This window comes from Papio anubis, chromosome 1, assembly GCF_008728515.1.
Source record: "Papio anubis isolate 15944 chromosome 1, Panubis1.0, whole genome shotgun sequence".
Classification (NCBI taxonomy): domain Eukaryota; kingdom Metazoa; phylum Chordata; class Mammalia; order Primates; family Cercopithecidae; genus Papio; species Papio anubis.
In genome coordinates, this window is record NC_044976.1 from 130495062 (window position 1) to 130519891 (window position 24830).

General features: G+C 47.7%; 2 protein-coding genes across 5 annotated transcripts in view; one reads left to right on the top strand and one right to left on the bottom strand.

The window, feature by feature from the left end:
• KCNJ10 (potassium inwardly rectifying channel subfamily J member 10) overlaps nucleotides 1–24830 on the bottom strand; it is a 32942-nt gene that overhangs the window by 5634 nt on the left and 2478 nt on the right. The window lies entirely within an intron of this gene.
• The window catches only part of KCNJ9 (potassium inwardly rectifying channel subfamily J member 9), a 44658-nt gene continuing 24893 nt past the window's right edge, over nucleotides 5066–24830 (top strand). For 2 of the 4 annotated variants that reach the window (XM_021925647.2, XM_009184633.3), the window contains exons 1-3: nucleotides 19335–19450; nucleotides 20309–20408; nucleotides 21573–21687. The gene's annotated coding sequence lies outside the window, so the exon portion shown is untranslated. Of the gene's footprint in view, nucleotides 5224–19334; nucleotides 19451–20308; nucleotides 20409–21572; nucleotides 21688–24830 lie in introns of those variants that run through there. The other 2 variants (XM_031654411.1, XM_009184641.3) reach the window with 2 other exon arrangements.

The following is a 24830-nucleotide window of genomic DNA, read 5'->3' on the forward strand; positions in this document are numbered from 1 at the left end:
GAAAAGAAAGAGTAGTAGCTTCACAGTTCCTTGAAGGTGAGGGTGAGACTAACGAGAGCCTTCACCACAAAACCAGTCCTCCGAAGATCCCTTCCCACCCTCATGAATGGCTATGAAGCAAGACAAGCTATCCTGTTGAAATCCTTCTGGACCAATCCCCCTTAACACACACACACACACACACACACACACCCCCTTAATTTCTCCATTCTCTGCTCTACCCCCAAGCCAATACCCACTGGTGTTACTAAGATATTCATCTGGTTCAGAGAATAGCGGAAACTACCCATTCTTTTACCCTTCAAGATGCTCTCTAAGCACCTAGACCATTTCATTTTTTATCATCATCATCATCTGTTTGCATTATCTGGGGAAATTTGGTCTGAGTTAGAGTCTAGGGCAGTTTTAGGAAGAGTACAGATGGGATTTGAACAAAAAGAAATAAGCAGTGGTGGAGGAGAAACAACATGTTGAAACTTCCTGGCAGCACTGGGACATTTTCTCAAGGACTGGCAGAAATGCCAGATTGTGGGTGGCAAAATTGTTTTGATGGAGTGAAGTAGAAGAGCTAGGGGTGTACATTAACTAGCAGCTATGTCTGCACAGGCTCAAATTCAGGATTGCTATTTGTTCTGATAGCAGAAAGTGGGGCAAGCCACTGAAATAGGAGACCATTCACTTAATACAAGGTGCCTGGCACCCTTGTTCAAACAGTAACTTGTACTTTTCCAGCACAGAAAGAATTTTAATCACTTGAGCCCTTGGACCCTGGATCTGATAGCCAGATCTTCTGTGGAGCAGGGTGATCTCTGGGGAGTTTGGCCCTTCTTGGAGAGGCTCATTACATTCTCCATTCGAAAAAGTCCAAACCATTGCATTTTATGATTCTTCACACTGCCCACCCCACCTCCCACCTCTATTTTCCCCATAACCTTACCCATGGAAAACTTCAAATTATTTGGGCCTGACCATATGCCCAACCAGGTAGGCACTGAATTGGAGATCACCAATGGATGAGAACCCCAAGAATGATCACAGGCAACAAGGATGCCCAATTTACCAGCCCACAGGCCATTTGGAACTTCTGTTCATGCGAGACTATTCAACCGGTTCTGGATGTTGTTCACTCCCCTATATCCTTGGCTTCTTTGGAACAAAAAGGAAGCTCTGCAACTCTGAAGTTTGAAGAATTTGTATTTCAAGCCTAAACAAAGCCGTATTTAGTACTCAGTAGTAGTAATAATAACATAACAACCATACTGCCTGTATCTATATACCATTTTAGAATTCACACATTAGAATACCTTCTCATTTGATCCTCAAACCCTTGAAAAAAAAGATGTAAACTCCTATAAGATATTTTGAGGAATATTAGAGAACAGAGAACATGCTGTAAAATTGGAGATGAATGAACATAGTTTTAATTTTCAAAAAGAAAAATGAAGTACCTTTCACAAACTACAAACAAACAGGTAAGATATTGCTCCTAGGCAAGATTCTAGAATGGAATATTAAGATTATGAGTACTTGGGCAGGATGGGGGAAAGGAAGTTATCAATAGGACCCAGTGTGGATTTACTAAGAACAAGTCACATCAAAATAGCCTAATTTTGGCTGAGTGTGGTGGCTCATGCCTGTAATCCCAGCACTTTAAGAGGCTGAGGCAGGAGGATCGCTTGAGGTCAGAAGTTCAAAACCATCCTGGGAAACAGCAAGACCCCCATATCAGCAAAAATTTTTAAAAATTAGCTGGGTATGGTAGCACACACCTGTACTCCCAGCTACTTGGAGGCTGAGGCAGGAGGATCACTTGAGCCCTGGAGTTGGAGGCTGCAGTGAGTTATCATCATGCCACTACACTGTAGCCTGGGCAACAGAGTGAGACTCTGTCTCAAGAATAATAATAACCTAATTTTCTTTTATGGTAAGGCTACTAAATTGACAAATCGAAGAAGTGCAACAGAGAACATGTACCTAAACTTCAGGAGATTTTTGACAACATTTCTCATTATGACCTGGGGATAAGATAAAGAAAAGTGAAGAGAATGCTAATCTAACTCGGTGACTTTAAAAATCAGTGGTACTGGTGAGTGGACCATGATAGCCTGGAATTCATTTTCTATTGATACACCAGAGAGCTTTATCTTTGGCCTTGCCCTATTCAATTTTCTTAACATGAACTTCATTCAAAACTATAGAATGCTATGGCCATCAATTATATGCCTGACAGAAAGCTGGGACAGATAGCAAATGCAAGAGCTCAGGCAGAATTAGGATCCAAAAGGAGTCAAATAAATAGGCCAAGTCTAACAAAAATGTTAAGTGCTGGATAATGTACTTGGGTCCAAAAATTACCTGAGCAAGTTCCGGATTGAGAAGATGTGATTTAGCAAAGCAGTACAATATAAAAAAGTTAAACATATTAGCAGAAAATAATCCAATATGAGTTATTCATGTGTTTTGATTGCCAAAAAAGCAAACTAATCTTAAGCTACTTTAGTCGAATTGAAGTCTCTAGAATAAAAAAGTAGTTGATTCTACTCTGCTGTGTTCATCCCACACCTGCAGTATCCAGCATCAAGGAACACTCAGGATATGAGAGGATTCAGAACCAGATCACATAAGAAATAGTTGAAGGAAATAGGGAAGTTCATTCAGAAGAAGAGACCATTAGAAGGATATAATGGATGTGTGCAAATATTTGGTTTGAAGGGCTGTCATGTGATCAAAGGCTTGAACTTGTCCTTTGAGCTCCAAGAGGAACAGTCAGTGAGTTCATACTGCAGGGAGAAAGATTGCAAATTGACATTATAAAGAGCATTGTAACAATCAGGAAGGCACTTTGGACAAGCACTTTGCAGAGATCCTATGGTGGAGATAAAAGCTTTGGAGGGGAGATTGAAAGACTGTCTTGAAGCTTCTGTCTGTACTCATGGTGGGTCAGGATGCCTGCCTTCTCCGCCCCACTTCTACCCCTGCACTTTCTGTGGTGACATTCAGGGATCCTTAACTGGAGTCCTGGCTTTGTTTATGTTGAGGAGAGATTGTACATATCTTGGAGAATGGAAGCTCTTAGGGCCCAAGAAAAGCCTTGCTTATCGTTCCCAAAATATTAGTCTATAATTCCTTCTCACTTTAAAGTTTATAAAATATACAGTTTGATCCTCACACCATGAGGTAGGTAGGAAAGGCACCATACAAACTAAGGCTCAGAGAGCTTTGCCGCAAGTAGTTTAGTGGTAAAGTTGGAACAAGAATCCAGGTCTCCCAGCTCCTGGTCCAGAACTTTTTAATTGTAGCAACTGCTTTTGTGTGCCCCAGGTTCATTCTCATGGACCTCATGCTCTCAGCAGATGCCCCTACGGCACCCTGTATGTAAGACTACACAACCCAGGGTTAAGGCTCTAGACTCATGGGCACTGTAGATTTCGGCCACTGCTAGCCTCTTTGTTGCCTCTGACTGTTGTGATTGCCACCTCCAGCTGTTGTGCCTGTGGTTGCCAGCCTTTATATCTGCCACCTCCAGCTGTTATCTGCTGCTCCCAGCTGTTGTGCCACCTCCCACAGCCAGGCAGCTTTGTTCTCTGCGGTGGCCAGAGTCAGAAGCGAATAAACAGTCAGCTACACTCCACCCTCAAGCTGCCCGGGCCCCTGGGGAAGGAAGCAAGCCAAAGCTCTGGAAATCATTTGTTGTGCACCCCACCACCCCCGGCACCCCCGCAAAATAAAACATACTGTTTCCTCTAGAGGGTGCTATTTCCCAAAACAGTCCCAGCCAGCCAAATACCAGAGACAGAATTCTGAAGACCAGCCTCTGAGTGGTGAAAGAGACAGAAACAGAGACATTCACCTTCTTTCTCCTCTAAGAACTGGTGATCCTTTCCCTAAAACAAAGGCCAGTCATAGCTACAGTGATGATCAGCAGGTTCCCTCAGCAAGTACCACTCCCACTTACTGCTACCCCTGGAAGTTCTTCCTGGAGCTGTCTTTTTTTTGCCTGAGCACTCATTTATTTTACTTGAGAGTCATTTATTCTCCAGGATTTATCAGGGCCTTTCTTGAGTAAGGACACTGTTGTTCTTGTGACTCTCAAGAACTTGATCTGTGGCTCCCCTTTGCTTTTTGCTACTTTGCTCCTGGGTTTCTCTTCCTCAAATACACCTCTGACTAGAAAGGATGCTTCAACCCCTCCCAGGGGCAGCAGGTGCAGGGGAAAGAGAAAAGCTGCGCCCACAGGGAAAGTGCTTTATCTTTTTTCTCTGTAGCCTCTCAGCACAGCATTCATGATTTGGTCTCTGCCTGCTTCTGACTTTACCCTTGACAATCTTTCACAGGCCCCCTGAACTTCAGTGAAGAGCCTCACTACCTAATCCTTTCTACCTTTGGACCTGCTTCTGCACTGCCCTGCTCCGTGCCTACCTGATGATTGATGTCCTTTTCTTTCAGAACTCGACTCAAGTGTTAATTACCCCCTTTGACGCCTTCCCTGACTCTCAAAAAAAAAATTCATCTTCTCTGTCCCCCCCATCCCCGCCCCAGAATGGGTTTACTTTACTATGCTTGCTCTTGTACATATTCTTTTTTTTTTCTTTTTTCCAGATGGGATCTCACTCTGTCACCCAGCCTGAAGTGCAGGAGTACAGTGGTGCAATCTCGGCTCGCTGCAACCTCTGCCTCCTGGACTCAAGCAGTCCTCCCACCTCATCCTCCTGAGTAGCTGGGACTATAGGCATGTGCCACCATGCCCAGCTAATTTTTGTACTTTTTAGTAGAGATGGGGTTTTGCCATGTTGCCCAGGCTGGTCTCGAACTCCTGGACTTAAGTGATCTGCCCACCTTGGCCTCCCAAAGTGCTGGGATTACAGGTGTGAGCCACCGCGCCTGGCCCTCTTGCACATATTCCTATTTTGAAGCATTATAGTGCTTTGAGATGATTTGTTTATCATTGTTTACCATCTTTGTGTTCCTAATTTAATACCACTGACTCTGCCTTTCATCTCTTTCCCCAGTGCCTAGTATAGTTTGTTAAGAAGGAGTAAGGGAATGACTGAAAGCCTGATCCGGACAGGCCAAGGCCCCCCTGAAGGCTGCAGTTTTATCTGCCTCACAGGAGACACCTAGTTCACACAGACCTTCAGGAGGAGCCACTTCAGAGTGCGAGGGAACCCAAGTTTACACAGGCTTTGCTAATGCTGCAGATGCTTACAACCCTGTTTTCAGAAGGTAAGAAAATAAAAGCCCAAGATATCAGTCCCTCCTCTCTTCTGGGTCAACTGTTCCATTTGCAGGGGGTTGGGGAGAGAATGAGCTTTGTAAATTGCTACAGAGCTTTGGAGTTGATTATGCTAAATTAGGTGACTAGAAAAGATGCTTCAACCCCCTCCCAGGGGCAGCAGGTGCAGGGGGAGGGGAAAAGCTGCACCCACAGGGAAAGTGCTTTGTCTATTTTCTCTGTTGCAAGAGCAAGTTGACTGGAAGGAGCTTTGGGATATGAATACTAAATGCATTCACTTCCAAATGTAAACAAATCCTTTCTTCTCCTACTTGCTGCTCTATTTTGGTTCCTAAAATACTTAAAGGGACCATCATCCTACCCATTACCCACACTCAAAGCCAGGATCATCTCAAACTGTCTTCTTGCCTCAACTCAACATTTATCTAATGCCGTGTGCTGTGGATTTATTATTTGTGCCTCCTCCCCTTCATTCCATTGTCTTCAAGTCCTAATGCCTTGTGGCTGAATCACTGCGTCAGCATCCTCCTCATCTCTTTCTTTCCTCAAATCCATCCTACATTGCTCCTGGGTTTCTCTTCCTCAAATACACTTCTGATCAGGAATCAATGAACATTTATCCAGTACTTTCAAAAGCACTTTCACATTTTATTCTCATGGCATTCTTGTAAGATATTAAGATTATAATTCTTGTTTTATGAATGAGGAAACTGAGGCTCAGAGAGATGGTATGACTCAGTAAATTGTGGAATTAGATTCATGCTCAGGTCCCATCTCCCAAATCCATCCACTTTTCATTTTACTATAATTGTCTTAGTTCTTTCTCTAGCTCAAAACATTTTGATGTCTTCCCATTATCTATCAAAGACAGGCCAAACCCAGGCTGGCATGTAAGGCCTTCCACAGTCTGCTTCTGAACCTGCTTTCCAGCCTTATCTCTGACCACTTCTCTGCTATGGCACACTTCTTGCTGCAAGCAAACCAACCACTCCCTGCTCCCTGCTATGCACACCCAGGCTTTCCTGCCTTCCATGATCCTGCACTTCTCTCTTCCTGAGCTCCCCTTCCTCCTTGTCTTTACCTATCCAAGTCTTATCTTTCAGAGTCCAGTTCAAATAACCCCTCTTTCATGAAGCCTTCTCTGATTCCTACAACCTTAAGTAATGCCTCCCTTTTCTGAGTTTCCATATATGTATATCTATATCCATCTATACCTGTAATGGCACCTCTCTTAGTACATGATGTATCATTTGTATTCTACTACAAATAAGGTCATTGAAAGAAGGATCCAGCATTATACACACACACACACACACACACACATACACGTATACACACACACATATATATATGTGTGTGTGTTATCCTAAAGATTAGCACAATGTATGACACATAGTAAGTGCTCAAGAAGTATTTTATGATTGAATTAAGAGTAGAGGGGACCCCTAACCCACTCCAGCCATAGGGGCCAATCTAACTAACTCCATCATCACAGGGCCGAGGAGATGTGGAAGTTCTTGTCTTAGGTAGAATGGATGGAACTTCACTCTGGTCCAGAACCTTTCACTCTGGGGCCTTCTCATTCCCCCTTCTTGTTTGTATCTTCTCTTGATTTTATAATGATGTTTTTCTTTTTTCCTTGTATACATGGAAACCCCAGATAACTAATTATCGACACTAATAGGTACACAAAGAAACCAAATGTTTTGATCTGTATTAATGTTGCCCACCACATTCAGTTTGAGTTGTGTTTTTGTTCATTTATACAATAAACACTTTGTTGTTGTTGTTGTTGTTGTTGAAACTTGGTCTCACTCTGTCACCCAGGCTGGAATGCAGTGGCATGATCATGGCTCACTGCAGCCTCCACCTCCTGGGCTCAAGTGATTCTACGACCTCATCCTCCTGAGTAGCTGGGACTACAGGTGCACACCACCATGCCCCAGCTAATTTTTTTTTTTTTTTTTTTTTTTTTGGTAGAGATGGGATCCCACTATGTTGCCCAGGCTTGTCTCAAACTCCTGGGCTCAAGCCATCCTCCCATCTTGGCCTCCCTAAATGCTGAGATTACAAGCATGAGTCATCATGCCCAACCTCAGTAAACATTTTTTTTCCAGCAACTACTGGGTGCCAAATTCTAAACAAGGCAATGGAATTATGGAGATGGATCAGATGTAGATTCTTTCTGTGAAGACCTTGCAATCTAATAAAGGAGACAACTGTAAAACAGGTAGGAAGTGATAAGTGCCATAAAAAAGGTGTCAGTGAAGTGCAAGAAGAGCTTGTGAAGGGAAAACTGACATCTAGTGCAAAGGAACGGGATTGGGAAAAATGAGGAAATCCAGCGCCACCCAGGAAATAAGGAAATAAGGATCCATTCATTTTAGTTGAAGCGTTGGGAGCACATGAAAGATCTTAATAGGACACACTGGGAAAACAGTGATATGCTCTGACCCCTCAACACCCTCCTGCTTTGTGGCCAGCCCCTGTGGGTTCCTTCATGGCCAGCTGCAGGGCCAGGGTCAGGTGCAGAACCTTGGCTTCCTCCATGGTGCTCTAGCCTGCTGGTCTTTTCGTTTCTCTTTTCTTTTTTTTTTTTTTTTTTCTTTCTTTTTTTATGGAGTCTCACTCTGTCTCCAGGCTGGAGTGCAGTGACGCAATCTCAGCTCACTGCAACCTCCACCTCCCGGGTTCAAGCGATTCTTCTGCCTCAGCTGGAATTACAGGCATGAGCCACCATGCCCAGCCGGCCAGCTGGCCACCATGTTGGCCAGGATGGTCTCGATTTCTTGACATCGTGATCCACCTGCCTCGGCCTCCCAAAGTGCTGGGATTACGGGTGTGAGCTACAGCGCCCGGCCTAGCCTGCTGGTCATTCTTCCTTAGAGTCACTAGATGATTTCTGTTTTTTGACTGTGGAGTATTTCCTCTTGCAAATGTTTGGTTCAAGGAAATGGAAGGAGAGATGGAGGGGAACTATCATGTATTGAATGCCTTCTCTAGAGCAGCACTTCATATTTCATCTTTGCAACTCTGTAAAACAAATCTTATTATCTTTGTAGTTACTGCTGAGGAAATTAAGGTTCAGAGAGCTCAGGTGACACAACTTATCGGTAGCAGAGCTGAACTTTGTGCCTCTTTCTGGCTGGATTCCAAAGTCCTTTCCAGCATAACTTCATATTAATACTATAGTTTATTTGCCTTCAGTGAGCAAACTCAACACTCAACAAGCAGACATGACACCTTAAGCATAGTAAAGGTTAGCAGGAGCCAGACAGGTATGAAAAATTCACCAGCAGTGATGCCCAGGATATATCCAAGGGTTGGAGGTGACACCCTTCCTTCATGACTGCTTGATCCCATTGATTCTCTCCTAGTTTTGCATGACTTGTCTTTATTCTCCCCACTTCCTTCGTGTAGACTCTCCTCCCAGCGATCTTCTCATCTCTATCCATTGTGCTTCTCTGCTTGTCCTGTCTTGTACTTCATCCTGGCTGTCACTAAAATGTCTCCCCAACACCTGTCCTCCTTTTCACCTCCCTCTTTGACTTTGTATTGCCTACACATCTCTCTGGCTTTCCCTTCTTTTCCTTATGGTTTCCCCAGCTTCCTGTGTCTCATCCTGGGAATAGTATGCTATCCATCTAATCATAACTCTCGCCTTCAAATTCTTTACCACACTTTATCCTTCTATTCTCCTTCTGTATCCCACAGCCTATTTGTCCACATTAATAGAGACATTCTAAGCCCCAAAGCCTCCTATTCTTCTCCCTATTTCTTCCCTGTAGAAAAGAGCCTTTTGATTGAAGGATCTGGAAATGAGATCAGAAAGGGAGGCAGATTCCAGGAAGATAGGAACAGTTTCTACTATAGCTATTAACTAATCCATTTAGCTTAGGTTTGAAGGTCCTACCAATCACTGTTTGGTAACGACAAATGAATAGGTGGACAGGGACTCAGCTTGCTCTCTGTCCTACTATCTGTCCATCATCTTAAGAACCCCAGATCCAGCTCTGTTCTTATTCCAACTTTGAGGGCTTACATAATCCTTGCAGTACTTTTCTTCCTTCCCTTCCTCTCCTATCCTTCTCCTTCCTCTTCCACGTTGGGAGAGCCCTGTATGCAGTAGAGGGGTTTTGAGCACTATGTCTCAGCACCTGAGATTAGGCTGGTCTCCACACACATACTTATCTTAGACACTTGAGCTGGGTATCTGTCCTTGCCCAGCATTCTGAAGATAGAGTGAGAGAATTAGGCTCAAGGATGTGTAAAAGATGCTCAGAACTAAGAGACAGCACTGCCTGGTGGAACATGCACTGTACTGGGAAGCAAGAAACTTGGGTGCCCATCTCAACTCTGCCACTGACTAGCTGTGACCTCAGTCAAGCCTCTCAGCCTCTCGGGTCTGTATTTCCTTCATTGTGGAATGGGGGTTGGTATTAGTTCCACACGTCTCAAACTAGGGCATGCACTAGTGTGCCAGGAGGCACTCAAAGCCACAGGACTAAATTTAGTATATTTCCTGAAGTTATCAATTTTGCTCAGATTTTGAGGGAAAATGCTATTTTAATATTATGCCAACAATATACAATGAAGTAGAATAAAAATTTTGAATGGCTTAAGACAAAAAGAGATTTCAAGGATGTCCAGTGTGTGGCCGCTTATGGCTCATCCCTGTAGATTCTAGGGCACAAATTCCCTCTCCTCTGCCTTTCAGGACACGTTGCGAGGTCAGTCTGGGAGGTGCTATGTTAGAGAATGATTAGGTCACTTCCTGCTGTAAATCTCTATGTCCAGCCCGAGTTGCTCCCACAGTAGTCTGGTCCCACTCCTCCCCCCGGCCTCGGTGGAGAGAGCAAACAGCTACTCAGACTCCTCTCACCAACCATATTATCTCTTTTTTGGATACCAGTTCCAACTTGAAGAGCTACCTTAGAGTCCTCCAGAAGGAGATCACTTACTTTGGGATGAAAAAGAAGCACTTCTGGCCTTCCAAGTGTTCTTAATGAGGGTGGGGGAAGAGAAAAGGAAGGAGAAGGGTAAGAGAGGAAGGGCAGGAAGAAAAGCACTACAGGGTTATGTAAGCCCTCAAGGTTGGAAGAAGAATGGAGCTGGATTTGGGGTTCTTTTCAAACTTGATGTCTTTATTCATTAATCCCCCTCCTGTCTTGCCCCAAGGAAAATAAACAAATAGAAATGGAGCCAGATGCACACAAATCTTGAGGTGCGGAAAAAGAGGGCAGTGTGTGTGTGTGTCCCAGGGCCTGACTCTCCAGCTGAATCACTGTTGCCTCTGTCTCCCACTCCCTGGTCTCCTTCCCCCTTTCCCTCCCATCCTCTAGCCCCAGCCTGACACTGAGGCCCTGGCCCATGGAAGAATAGGCCTTTCTTCTCTTGTGTCAACGTTTGGAAAGTTCTCATAGTCTGATCAAAAGAAAGGATAAAAGCCTTCAAAGCATTTCCTGGGAGTCTGTAACCTCTGCAGGGCCCTTCTGACCTGCCTGTGTGTTTTCCAGTTAAGAGAGGGAGGGACAAAAGATGGGGCCACATCAGATGTTCTCTGTTTAGACACCACCCCTGCCTGTCAGTGTGAGCTGACCAGGACCACTGCCCCTTCCTCCACCTCAGTCCCCAAGTGGTGCCTTCTGTCCCCTGCAAGAAAGGCACAGTGTTCCGTAGAGAACTGCCCACAGGGTGGCATCTTGGGGACCCCCTGTTTCCCCGGCTGGAGAAGGAGGACTTCCTGGTTCTTGTGGCAAGTGGGTGCTGCCTCTCTGATGCACCTGCCCTCTCAACCTTTCACACTACCCCTATTGCACGCCCTCCTGAGTCATCACCCCTTCCCAGTATCTGCTGCTAATCATTGTCTGGGCCAGCAAGGCTCAACAGGAGCTGGTCCTTTGTGAGGAGCTTGGCACTAGGCAGAGTTCAACTGAGGACAGAGGCGGTACCACTGTCTCCTCAGCCCCAGCTCCAGCAATCCCGGTAGCCTCCCAGCCTGGCCCCATCTGGGTCCTCACCTCAGAAGAACATCTACTAGGAGACATTAACCCATCCCTCCTCATCTTGACTGAACAGCCAGAAGAATTAGCGTCAGTGCTAAGAGTCAACTGGAAGCAATGGCATCTATAGAAATAACTCGTGTTGCTATTGTTATTCCTATTGTTACCACTAAGACATGAAATGCTGAAAAGGTTCCCAAGGACACTAGGGAAAATCTCAAGAGGGTCCAAGCTAGGTTAGAGAGTCAGGGTGATAAACAAGAAGTCTGTTCAGGACCCTCCTTCCTGTGTCAACTCTGCCTGGATCTCCAATCAGTCACCACTTGGCCTAGGCCCTGAGATTCCCTATAGGGAGAATCCATACCCAACTTATCTCCAAAGATCCTGGTTGAGGGGATCAACCTAGTTTAGGTATCAGAAGTGTTTTTTCAGGCAGAGCCCCTCAAGAGAGTACACCCCCACCCCTAGTCTCTGCAAAGGGGCTGGTCAGGTTGCAGATGGGGAGTGTGGAAGTGGTGGAGGTGAAAGGGAACTCCTGCAAATTTCGAGCTTCACCAGCGATTTGCCACTCTCCACCCCATGCGGAAGACTGACCTCCCCACCATCAGGGGGTGGGGCTCCCCAGTACCTTGGGGCCACCCTCGCCTTTGCAGTTGCCTGTCTCGTAACCTCACAGCCCCTACCCCCACTCCAGCTCACTCCTTTTACCATTAGGTTGAATTATATGAAATCGTCCATTTAATACATGGGTTCCCTATTGGCAATATCAAAGGGTTCAATTTAATAATACCTAATAACAATAAAAATAACAGTAACAATCACCTCTGTAAGATGGGGTTTTGAAGTCTACAAAACACTTGCACAAATTCAGAATTACTCCATTTGCCCCCACAGCCACTCTGGGGGCCAGTTAAAGCAACAGGAAGCAAGAAGCTCTCTCCAATGTCACAGCTGAACTTCCCATCATTAAATCCAAGGGCGTCTTCTCAGCCCTTGACCCCAACAGTCTCTGCTGCACTTGAGACTGATGACTGACTGGTCTGTTCTTAACACTCTCTTTTGGCTTTTATTGAGGTGTGGTGGGAATCCACTGATTTTATCCACCTTGATTAGCCATTAAGTAGCTCTGCCATTTCTAGGCTTTGTGATTTGGGGCAAATCACTTAAACGTATGGGTTTCTATTTCCCTTATCTGCAAAAAGGCCTAATAATACAGAGGTGACGGGAGAGTTCCATGCAATCATATGTGTCAGAATGCTGCATGGGTTGTGAACACTACATGTGTGCACAGTCTCACCGTTACTCTCGGACACCATGTTCTTGGGGTTCTCTCTCTACTGCTCTGTTTATTTTGGATCATCTCTCTTGCTGTAATCTCTCCTCTGCACCTTAAGTGTTGGTGTTTCTCAGGAATCCATCCACCCTTGGCTGTCATCCCTGACCACTGTCCTCCATCTTCCTCAACTGTTTCCCTGCTCCGTGGATTCCACATCACTTCTGCCCTGTGTATCCAAGTACTTACAGGCTCCCCCTATCTGGAGCATTCCAATTTTAACATGTTCAGACTCAACGTCCTGTCTCCTCAAAAGAGTCTCTTTTGTGTTTTCCTTCTTGTTCACAGAATTACTCTCCACTAGGTGCACAAGCCTTAGAATTACCCCTGCTTTCTCTCTTCCCCCTCATCTGATTGGTAACTAGGTCCATCAATTCTGCCTTCACGAATTCTCTTCATGTCCATTGAGGCTGCCCTAGTTCATTCACCTGAGGTGTTGCAATGGTCTCCTGGTCCTCCTGCAGCCAAACTCACTGTGCTTACCTCAGTCCTTGGCTGCCTCAGTGCACACATTCTGACCCCATCACTTGGCTTTAAATTCTTCAATGAGTTCCCACAGCTTTCGTGATGAAATTCAAACTTCTTGGCAAAAATCCTTCAATGTCTGACTCCACCTTACTCTTCACAGCCTCCCCTGGAATATTTTCCCTATGCAGCCCATATTCTAGCCACGTGGAACATAGCCTGTGCTCCACTTGTCTGTCTCCATGTCTTTGCTCAGGCAGCTCACTCTGCCTAGAACACCCTCTCCCTGCTCCCAGACTCCCCTCAAGACTGCTCTCTTCCCTTTCAAATCGTCTTCCTCCTTCAAGGCCCTGCCCCAGTGCCCTCTCCACTGTGGAGCCTTCCCCACCTCCCAGGTAGAAAGAGTTACTCTCCCTCTGTGTTCCCAGGACATTTGCCACATCATCCTTTGTTCTTCTCTAGAGATTGTGAGCTCCTTAAAGGCACAGACTGTATCTTAGTCACCTTTGTAAGCTGTTACCTTTAAATTTAACCTAACTGGTTAGTATAGAGGAAGGAATTAGAATCTCTGGGTGATTCTGGGCTAGGAATGTCAACTATACAGCATGTAAGCCACCACTCATCACCCCACCACCCCTTAGCAGATAACACTAATTCATCGCAGTGCTTTTTTTCTGACAACCTCAGAATCATCCTCAATATGGTGATACAGAGAGCCATTTTCAATCAAATGGAGTTAACCCAACAAATGCAACCTATTTCTTATCCTGGCATGTCTGAGTCACAAAGTTCCCTATGTATTCTTCTTTCCTGCTACTTGCCATCCTGTCTGTGTCACTTACTAGCTATGGGAACTTCAGTCAATCTCTTAATCTCTCTAGGGCTCAGCTTCCTCATCTAAGGAGGCAATAAAACCTTCCATTATGTGGTCAGGATTACATGATTTAAAGTATATGAAATCTGTAAGGCCTTTAAGCAAATAAAGACACTATTATTATCCTACTTTGCAGATGAATGAAAAATATTACTGAATTAGGGAAACTAAGGTTCAGAGACATAAAGTCACTTGCTGACATTTATTTAATGGCAAAACCAGACCCCATGTCTCTATATCCTGTGGGCTTTTCCTTCACATTACCCCTCCACACCCCAGTGGCCTTGATGATGCTCAAGTTACACCATCCCTTCTATCTCCTTTCTCCAGGTGAGTTGTGGAGTAAGATTTACTCTAGCCCCAGAATTGAAGGGGACTTCCAACTCACTATTCTTTATCCCACCTCTGTATAATTCCTCCAAAACCCTCTCAGCCTGCCAAGAGGTGGGCAGGTGTGTGCTGAGGATGCTGAGTAGAGCCAAGTTCCTTAATTACTATCCTTCAGCCTCTCACCCTCTTGTCTGCCCCCAGCCTCAGGGGTATCAGGCAGCTGGCAGCCTTCTCAAGGCCCAGGACGACCAGGGCCCTGGAGATAAGGTTCTTGGGGTGAAGACTACTGAGTTGTCACCTGATCTACCAGAAGAGTTTGAGAAACTAGGGAGGGAATGATGAGACCTATTCCTTGGAGTCCCAGGGCCAAGACAGGGTTCTCCACCTGAGAGAAGAGGGGCAGGCTGACCAGATCCCAGTTGAATTGCCCTTCTCTGTACACTTTCCTGTCTTTGAACTTGAAGTGGTGTTGGCTGGAAATGAGGGGAGGCTTGGACCTAGGTGGTGGAGGGCCCAAGAGGTAGTGGTGGGTAGGGGAGGCAGAAGAGCTACTCCCCATTGTGAGAACACCCCCAGGGCCGGCTCCTGTAGAGGTTTTTTCATCAGCTCCACGCCTTCCAGGAAGGACCATCCCCATCTTCCCAAACAGAGAACCTTTTTTGGACTGCTTCTTAATCTGTATTTTGTTCATCCTTTATCCTTCTCAGTCCCTGCTATTTCTTGACTTAAAAGAGCCTGTAGGATTGATGTTCTACATCACTTTTCCTCCTTCAGGCCCCCTTTTCCATGTGCCACCCACTTCATCTTCGGAAGTCCTTCCTCTGAGCTTCCCATTGAAGTTTCAACGTTTGGACACTTGGGGGCACTGAGTCAGGCTCCTTGGCAGTCTTCTCTCTAGTTTCCCTAGCTCTTCTCTGCAGGCTGCGCTCAGCCCCACCCTGTCAACACTCTCCCTACTCTCTACAATGAGAGGGGCAGATGGGGAAACTGAGGCCCACAGTGGGAGTGCTTAGTAGGAGTGCCTCAGTGATAGAAATCCAGAGTCTTTTGTGGAAGGTACATCTCTCTCTAGTGGTGGGAAAGGACAGAGGCAGAAAACTTCAGGCCTAAGCCAAAACTTGTCCAGAGGCAGACAACTCTGAACTTAAAGCTTCTCCCTGCACTGGCCAGGTCGTCCTAGGGAAGCCCAATGCTTCCTTGCGCTCGTGTGACCAAGGAGAAGAGAAATTAGTCTTGGGAGAAAGGATGATCGAAAAGTAGGAAAAAGAGGAGAGGAAATGGAGGGACCCTATCTCTGAAGCCCTTAGAATTACAGGTGTAACAGAGTCCTGTATGACCTCCCTAGCATCAGTGTTGTCTATCTGTACGCCCCCACTTCACGCATGCACCATGTCCCCAGCCACACGAAACCTCTCAGTTCTTGAACAGACCAAGCTTTATTTTTAGCAAATAATGGGGCCTCTTCCATGGAACACTGTTCCTCTCCCACTTTGCTTAATTTCTCCTCCCCTTTAGGCCTCAGCTTAGATGTCACTTGCTCTGGAAAGCCTTTCTGGATGCCCCCACCTGCAACGTGGGCTGCCATCCTCTGTGTTCCCACAGTACCATGAACTTCCTACCTCAGGCTTTACAGTGCACCAGGCATCGTGCTGGGTGCTCCATGCCATGCTTCATCCTAGCCTCCCTAGGAGGGCAATAGCATTGCCCTCAGATGAACGGGTGGAAACTAGACTTACACGGGTTAACTAACTTGCCCAGGAGGACTGTTCATAAGGAGTGCACTGCAAGTCGAACCCAGGCCTGCTTGAACCTGCTTAAAGTCTGGGCTTCTCAACTTGCCATTGGACCGTGTCACAGAGTGTTCATGCTGGGAAGCCCTCTGTGGTCATCACATATAGTCCCCACATTTTACTAAAGAGGAAGCCAAGGCCTAGAAAAGATGGGTAACTTTCCCAAGATCACACTGCTAGCTGGTAGCTCATGTTATTTTACATCCGAATCACAGCAACAACCCTGGCCTTCTTCTTCATCTCAACTTCTGTTTTCCTACAAGATCCTTTTCCTCACCCTGGGGTCCCAAAGTGCCAGCTTCTGTGGAGCCAGCCTTGGATCACTATCCACAGAAGCTCTTCCCCAGCCAACCCAGCCATAGCCCATTATCTTCAATCTGGCCCTCCCACCTAGTAGGTCTCAGGGTCTCCCTCATCCCTGCAGTAGCTGGCCCAACAAGAAGAGTTGGAATAAGCCACAAATAGTGAGGTCCACAAGGTGGAGGCATTCAGTGATGCTCTTACTGGGCTCTGTGGAAATGATCAAGGGATTCCTTTGAGGCCACTGGAAACCCCATAGGGGCTCTGAGAGTCATTGGAACTGTCTTCCAGGCCACTCAAGCTTTGTTCAGTAGGTGACTAAAGGGGGACCTTTCCTTCTCATCAGGGCAATGAGTTATCCACCTCTTTCTATCCCTCCCCTTATGCCCAGGGAATTCTTCCAATTAAGTCAAAATTTACCTGTTGGTGTCTGAGCAATTTCTTCTTATTTGTACCCTTGATGGGGCTGGAGACCCAGAGGTACTCTGTACCTGTCATTCCTATTCAGAGAATTGAGCCTCTTTCCCTGACAGGTGTCCTCTCAGCTCCCTTTCCTTCTTGGGGCTCCTGTTTCCTCCATGAAGAGCAGCCTCTGACCCTCACTCAGAGAAGTCTAGGGAGCTCACCACCACTCTGGGAGGCAATCTTTCAACTTTTTACTTATTCCTTATTCACATTCCTCCCTTAAGAAGGAGGATGGGGTAGGGATGGCATGAGGACACTGACTAGATACAGAACTAGATTCAGAGATGAGTGTCTCACTGTCCTCTGTCTCGTATAGTAACTAACTGCCCGAGCACAGCAGGGAAAGCTGAAGTTATACATTGGGAAGTTCTCTTTCTCCAGTAGGAAACATTTGGAGGCAAAAGAATCATGCCAGAGTATAAGGGCTGGGGGAGGCGTGTTCCTGCACAAAGGAAGACAGATGGATGAGGCAGCTTAAGGAGAATCCAGTAGCCAGAGGCGAAGCATTCTAGATGAGGGGAAGGGAGAAGGATAGAAGGGCCCTGAGGTTCTCCCATACAATTGTGATGTGAGGAAACATCATGGAGATTAGCACTCAATATAATATTTGCTGATGACCAAACCAATATCAGCTTACTTCTCTATCTAACAGAGTTTCTGCAACCATGACCCCATCCACCTTCCCAGGCCCCAGCACACCACTGTGCAGTCAGCCCTCAAGTCTCTGGGATCCCAGTGGGCCTTCCTGTCTTCCCTTTTTAGGGCATCTGCTCCCGACTGCTAGAAGATGCTGTGGACCAGAATAGCAGGCGAGCCATAGATACAGCCTACAGATTCTCATGCAGACATAGGTTAACAACTGGGAAGGCCAGTGCTAGGCAGCATGAAGGACTTATAATTGATAGAAATCCCCAACTCCAAACCCTAGCTAAGAAGGCTGTGGTGTTACTTTCCAGTGATCCAGAGTTCATAGCAGAAGTGGGGCCAGTAGGAGGGTGGGCAGTGAAAGGAGGTAGGCTCACTCTGCCTAGGGGTAGTGCAAGGGTCAAGGTGACTTTCGGAGGTTCTTTCTAGACCCAGAAGCCCACTTAAGGCTCCTAGACCCGTTCTCACCACCCCTTCCCCTCACCATGCCCCCACTCCTTCCCAAAAAAGGTGGCTAAAAGAAAGCTCGGTTGGAACTGTAGATAGGGTTGGGGGTGGGGTCATCTAAGCAAAACCAAGAGACAAATAGTTGGGGGAAAAAAACACAAAAAAGCTAGAGGCGAGAGACCTCCATTCTAGTCCCAGCCTTGCCACCAGCTGCCTGGAAACCATCATCTCACCTCTCAGAGCCTTTCTGGGAAAATGATAACTGTTCCGTCTACCTCCCGGGGCCAGGAAGGGCTAGGAAATACCTATGCGCCCTGGGCAAAGGCAAAGACAGACACACTGGACCTGTGCCAGCGAGGCCAGGTGGGGCTTTCGTTATTCACATAGAGCTCAGTCCAGGGTACTAGACTCAGCTCTGGGGTAGGGGGCCTGCCCACCTAACTGTCTCCATGGTTGGAGCAGGAATGGGAGCCATGCTTAGAGTGCAGCAGAGGCTGTGTCCATGGTTAACGTATAAGCAGGTGCGGTCTGGGGCAGCAGGACATTTTCAGCCCCAGGGCCACATTCTTAAGGTCACAACAAGTGCAAACTTGTTATAACCTGTGTCAGAGCAGCAGAGGGCAGCAAGGGCATGGGGGGGAGGGACATGGTGCTGAGATGCCTGCGGCCGTGGAGGGGTGCAAAAGGGAAGGGGGTGGGGTGGCGGGAGGGTGGGTGTGCAGGTGCATATGCCAGGGGGTGGTGGTGTGGACGTGCGGTCTGTGTGCTGGGCTCAGCATGTTGTGTCTGGGCACATCCGTTTGGGTGTGTGTTGGGAGCCGTGTGTGGGGCCGCATAGATGAGTGTATGCCTGTGTGTCTCTGCATATATGAGCCTCGGGGAGTCCTGTGGTGGGAGGAGGAGAGGTGGCAGCCACAGGCCCAGGCTGGGCATATGGAACCAAGGAGTGGGCAGGCTCTGAGCGCCCCTTCCCCTTCTCAGGCCTCACAGAACCTGCATTCCAACTCCCCCACAGACTGCCCCTGCCCCTGTGAGCCTAGGGCCTCTCCCCTCTGTGTGCCCTCTGCAGCCTGCCCTGTCAAATGCCCATCTCCCCAGCCTGCCCAGAGAGTGGGGGGGGTTGCCTCCTGCCCATCCCCCCTGGCCCAGGGCCCACTCCCCCGTGCTCTCTGGGCCCTCCGGACACTGGGGCAAAGGGGGGGTGGTGGGGGAGGCTCTGAAAGCAGGTGACTGTTTGGGGGAACTAGGGGACAGAGCCCCCATTGTGCCCGCCCCGGAGCCGCCTCAATGGAGCTCCCTGGCACAAAGGGGCTTTGACAATGGGCAGGACATTAGTATGCAGAGCCAGCCCCTCAGCCCTCTCCCTGTCCCACAGCCCAGGGGCGGGAGCTGGGGGACTGCTGGTAGAGGGTGAGGGGGGCCCAGAACTGAGACTGAGGCGATCTTGGCCCACAGGGGCTCCCCTGGGGGCACTGCCCAGGAGACAGGGGAGGAGACTAGACTAGGGCCTCCAAACCTGCCACTCGCCAGAAAGGACTTTCCAAATGGAAAAAGCCACAGGGACTGGTAGGAGTGGAGGGGGAGGGGCTGTGGGATGCCAGGCCCCTTGGTCCCCAGCTGGGCTGTAGAAAGAAGTGGGTGGGCAGTCTGAGTCCTCCCACGTTTTGCCTCAGTTTTACCATCTATGCAAAGGAATTGTGTGGGCAGGAGAAGAAAAACGGAGTAATACATAGCAAGTTCTCCAACCCCAGCAGAAAGGGCATGTGCTCAGGGTTTGGGGTCTTTGGGGTTCTACTTACTTGGGGTGCCACCTTCTTTGAGAGCTCCATCTGCTGTGGTTCTGGAGGCTGAAGAAGCTACTACAGGGGAAGCAGGGGTTAGGGACAAGAGTCGCCTCCCACCTGTGCTCTTCCAGGGAATTTAGCCTGAACTAATGAAGGTGGTGCTGGAAGCCCAGCTCAGGGCAATTTGGTTGAAGGATCAATGAGCCAGGACTAGCTCTTCCCAGTATGTGTCTATCTCCCCATCTGCCTCCTCCTGTTCTGTAGTCTGTGGGGAGAGGCTTCCCTTCTCCTGCCCAGGGAACCCCAGCAGGCACCCCTATCCTCATTAATGCCCTTAGCACCACCAATTGCCCTTTTCAAGGCACCATGTTGTGATTTGTGGGGCCACAGCACAAAGGGCAGGGCCGGAAGGTGCGATCTGGGGAGAGGCTTCTGGGCCTTGGGTGGTGGGACAGCTGAGAGGAGGGCAGTGAGCGGAACTGAGCACCTCATGAAAAGCAGGGTCGCCCAATCACAGACTTCCTACGAGCCCCAGGAAGAGAAGGCCGGGGCCACTTTGCAGAACTGCTCCCCACAAGGAAAGTCAAAACAATCTCTGGGCTTGAGAATGTCTTCCTGGCTTTCTTTCTCCTCTTTTCAGTTGCTGTCAGTGTCGGAAGTTCTCCCTGCTATCTGCCCTCAAGGCTTCCCACTGTACTGCCCTGGTCCTGGGCTCAGCTGAGATTGCTGGGAAAAGAAAGGTAAGGTCTGCTTCCTTCCCCGTCTCAGGACCCTACTCCTCCACTCTCCACAAAAAAAATCTGGCGGGGAGAGCAGAGATAGAGCTAGGCCTTAGAACTCCTGGGTTCAGGGCCCAGCAACCCTGTCCACCCTCTCTGGGAACTTGCACAAGTCACTTTCGCTCTCTGGGCTGAGCTCGTCTGTGTAGCATTGGATGGATCTCCTCTGCAGCTCCCTGTCTTCAGGACAATGTGCAGTGGATTCAGGGACAAGACTCCGGAATGTAATGACATCTCACATCATTGAGCACTACACTGAGCCCTTTCCTATTAGGTCATTTAATTCTCAGCAACTCTAAAAGTGGGTGCTTTTTAAAGCCCCATTTTACAGATGAGAAAACTGAAGCACAGAGATATTAATAATTTGCCCAAGGCCACATAGCTGGTGAGTAGTAGAACAGAGGTAGAACTTACATGATGAACCACTACCCCATAATACCTCCCTAGTGAGAACATTCAAAAGACCATGGCAGCTGAAGGAAATCAGCCAGGACATTCAAATTGGCCCAGGTTTTTGAAACTGTCTTCTGAGGTTCCTCTACACTAGCAGTTCTCAAAGTATGCTCCCTGGACCCTTTTGGAGGGTTCCTGAGGGTTCCTGAGACCCTTCTGGAGGCTCTACAAAGTCAAACCTGTCTTCGTAATAAGGCTGACAATACAGTATTTGCCCTTTTCACTTTCATTATTTCATAGTGTTCAGCAGAGTTTTCCAGAAGCTACATGACATATGATATTGCAACATACTAAATGCAGAAGCAGATGAGAAACCAACTGTCTTTGATTAAGCCAAACATTTAAAAAGATTTGTGAAAATATAAGACAATGTCACTCTTCTTATTAATTTTTTGTGTGTTTACTTTGGAAAATACAGCTGTTTTTCATTAAAAATACATCATTTTGTTAACATGCAATAGTTAATAATTATTTCATGTGTCCCAGTGTTCATTTCTAATATAGTACATATTCATAAATAGAACCCACACAAACCAAAGCTCTTTGGAGTCTTCAGTAATTTTTTAGAATGTAAAGTGGTCCTGAAGTCAAAAAGTTTAAGAACCAGTGCTCTAGACTTTAACACACTCACCCTCCCCTCTTACCAGTTGCCCATATCTTTTTTTATCACAGGGTCAACCAGGAGGTTTAGACATGTGGAGAAGGAGTGTGCCTGGCTCTACCAGTTGGAACTGGGATCAGAGGTGGAGCTGAGGAGGCTGGTCCAGGGAGAATGCCACACTAAGAGGTCAGACCTATACCCCACTTGGGAGGTGACCCCACGTGTCTCCCACCTTGCAAGCCCCTGCTCAGAGGCACGCTCAGGACAATGGGGCTGCCTCAGACTAGACTCTGAACCTTTATCCCCCTTTTTCACTCCAGACACTGCTGCTGACAAGCCCAACATCGGGCTGGAGTCAGAGCGCCGTGGCGAGGGGAGAAAGGCTCTCTGGGGCCTACAGACCTGCATTTGTGTTGGGGGGGGTGGGTGGAGCAACAATGCTTAGAAGACTATAAATTGGGTGTTCTAAGGCTTGTAATCTTAAGGTGAAGCCTTGTCTACAGGATGGGGTCATTGGTAGGAGAGGGGTTTCTCTTGAGGTCTCCTATAGAGTTAGATAGTAGGATCCTATACACAACCTGCTGAAAGATGCTCACATCACCCTTCAAAGTCAGGCTCCTCCCCCAAGAATAAGCAATCAGAAATGTGTCCTACCTAGAGTCAAACTGGACAGTAGCTACTTTGTGTCTTAGAAGCCAGACCCTTTGCTGGGTGCCAGAGGGTCCAGAGAGAGAAGAGATGCTTTTGCCAATCTGACAGAGACACAGACCCTACCCTAGAGGAAACCCCCGGCTAATGAGGGAGACAAGATGTCTCCTCCAACATCGCCATGCATGGGGAACCCTGGGCCGAGTCGCAGATGCAAGTGACAAGCAAGATGGCAGAGCAGAGAGGGAAACAGGAGAATAGAGGTCTGCGGGAGGGGTGAGACTTGGAATGGCCTTTGTGAGGGCCCAGAGTGCGGGGAGGAGCATGGCTCAGAGACTGCCTGGGATATGCTCCCCAGGAACAGGGTCTGAGGAGTGCAGTTCACAAGATATGGGGCTGGAGGGGATGGGAGAAAGACATAAAGTCTCTTGAAGACCGTGATTGGGAAATTTTTATCCAGTGCCAATGGATGTGTCTGGGTAGGGAAAAGACAAGATAAAACTGATGCTTCATAATGATAATTCCAGTGATAATTTCGTTATAGGGTACAGGGAAGGAATCGAGGAGAGAGGGGGCTGGAGTCAGAGAGGTCATTAAGGAGGCTGCTGTGGGCATCCAGGCTGATGGGATGAACAGGCCAATCAGGAGACACAAGAAGAGGAGGGCATATAAATCTGAGAGAAGTTGTGGGGGCAAACCTGGGCTGGGAGAGGGAGAGGCAGGATGAAGAAGAAAAGAGTGATAGGCAGGGCCATGGGAGTAGGAATGAGATGTGGGGGTTGTCTTTGACCGACAGAAGTCTTTGACCGAAAGAGAAGTTGCTGAGAATGGGAAAAGAGACTATTTGGTGAAAGCTCAACAGCTCAGTTCTCATTTATTGAATCTGAAGACAGGACATCTGCTTGGCAAAAACTTGTGGAAAACAGGGGCTGTCGGTGTGGAGACCCCACCTCAAGCAAGGCCAAGCCTATTGGAATCAAGGGAGGAACTTCATCTAAAACTACTTGATACTTCTTCTACCTTTTCAAACTCCAGAAGGGTGGGAAGAAAAAACCTAGGACAGAATCTCAAAACAAAACCAAACCCACAATGAAGGGCTGGGACAAAGCCTAGGAACCAGGAAAGATGACAGAGTAGAAAACGTTAGAGGGGTGGGAGAAACGTAATGGCCCACAACTCCACTTTTTACAGACTAAGGACCATTCCAAGCCCTTTATAATAGTCACTGTGCATCCTCACAGCAGTTATGAGCCCTATTGTGAGGATGAGACTTCTTTAGCTACTAAGTGGTAAACTAGGACTGAATCCCACAAAGTCGGACTCCAAGGCTGTGCTCTTAACCATAGTGCCTGCTGTCTCTCAGAGCGGAAAGTAACCCTGGAACAGCAAGAGAGAGGTGCAACAGTCACCCAGGAGAGGCCCCTGACAGTTGTCACAATAATCCCTGTGCTCTGAGCTCCATCACTCCTCTTGGAAGCTTTAAGGATGGGCTTCTTTGGGGATTTAGTTGGTGGTTTTTGTTTTGGGTTGGTTTGGTTTTTTGGTCCAGAAAGTGGTCTCTCTTTCCTTCCCAGTCTCCATTTCAAATGTCTTTCCTTTTCTGGGATGTGCTTCCTGAGATCTAACCTAAGTCCTTCCAGCTACAGCCACAATCCTTTCCCCAGGTCTTCTGCCGTCGGAAAAGTTGCACAATGGCCACGTATACTCTTTCTGTGCTGCACCTTGTTGGAGGCTGGAGGTCTGATTCAGTCCCCTCTAGCTCCTGCTTCTCCAACCTCCTTCTTCATGCCACAAAGTTCTGTTCTTACTTCTCTCTCACATTCCAGAGCCAGTCCCTCCCTTCCCCCACTACCTCAAATCCAGGCTCCAAGCTGGCAGACACCCACGGGAGGGCATTTCCCACAATCCCTTTCTCTTTGCCCTTTCAAGGTTCTGATGGGGGAGGGGAGGAAGAGGGGCCACCAGATGCACTCTCTCCATAAAGAATGGTGGCAAACATGTAGGCTAAACTCAGAAGAGGGAAGAAAAGTATTGAACTCAGCCTGCCAGAGTCTGAGGTGACATGGCAAACCCTCATTCCCAGGAGCTGCCCAGCCAACCACCCATCATTGGGTGCTAGAACACTTAGATTTTAAATCTCCCTTTCCTCTCCAATCTTTCTGTAGTTTCTTCTCAATGATGTGCCTTGGCTGATTCCTTCTCTGCCCCCTTCCAGGGCCCCACTGCTATCCTGGACAGTTTGGCCTCAGCCTGGACAGTAGCACTGACCAGTCAGGCAAGAGAAGAATCTAGGCCGAGGAAGGGAGGGAGAGTGGAGGTTTTTTTCTTCCGTCCTAAATAACCTGTGGCAGGAAAGTTTAGGGACTCCATCGCCCAGTGTCTCTTTTCCTCCTGACCAATGGCAGGAGGCTCGGCCTATCTTTCCATCTTGTGTGCAGAAACCAAGCATTTTACTAGGAGGCTCAGGAGTATCCTTTGAGGAAATGGATCTTTCTGCATGACCCACCCGCTAGAGCTTTAAATGCCCATCCCACCAATCACAGAATGACTCCAGAGGACTTCATCTGAGCCCACTGTGATCCAAGTGTCCCAGCCTCTCTGGTTCCCAGGAAGGTCAAGGGAAGGAAGGTCCCTGGGTCCTCTGCCAGTCACTTCCTTGTAGCTCACGCCAACCAAGCTGG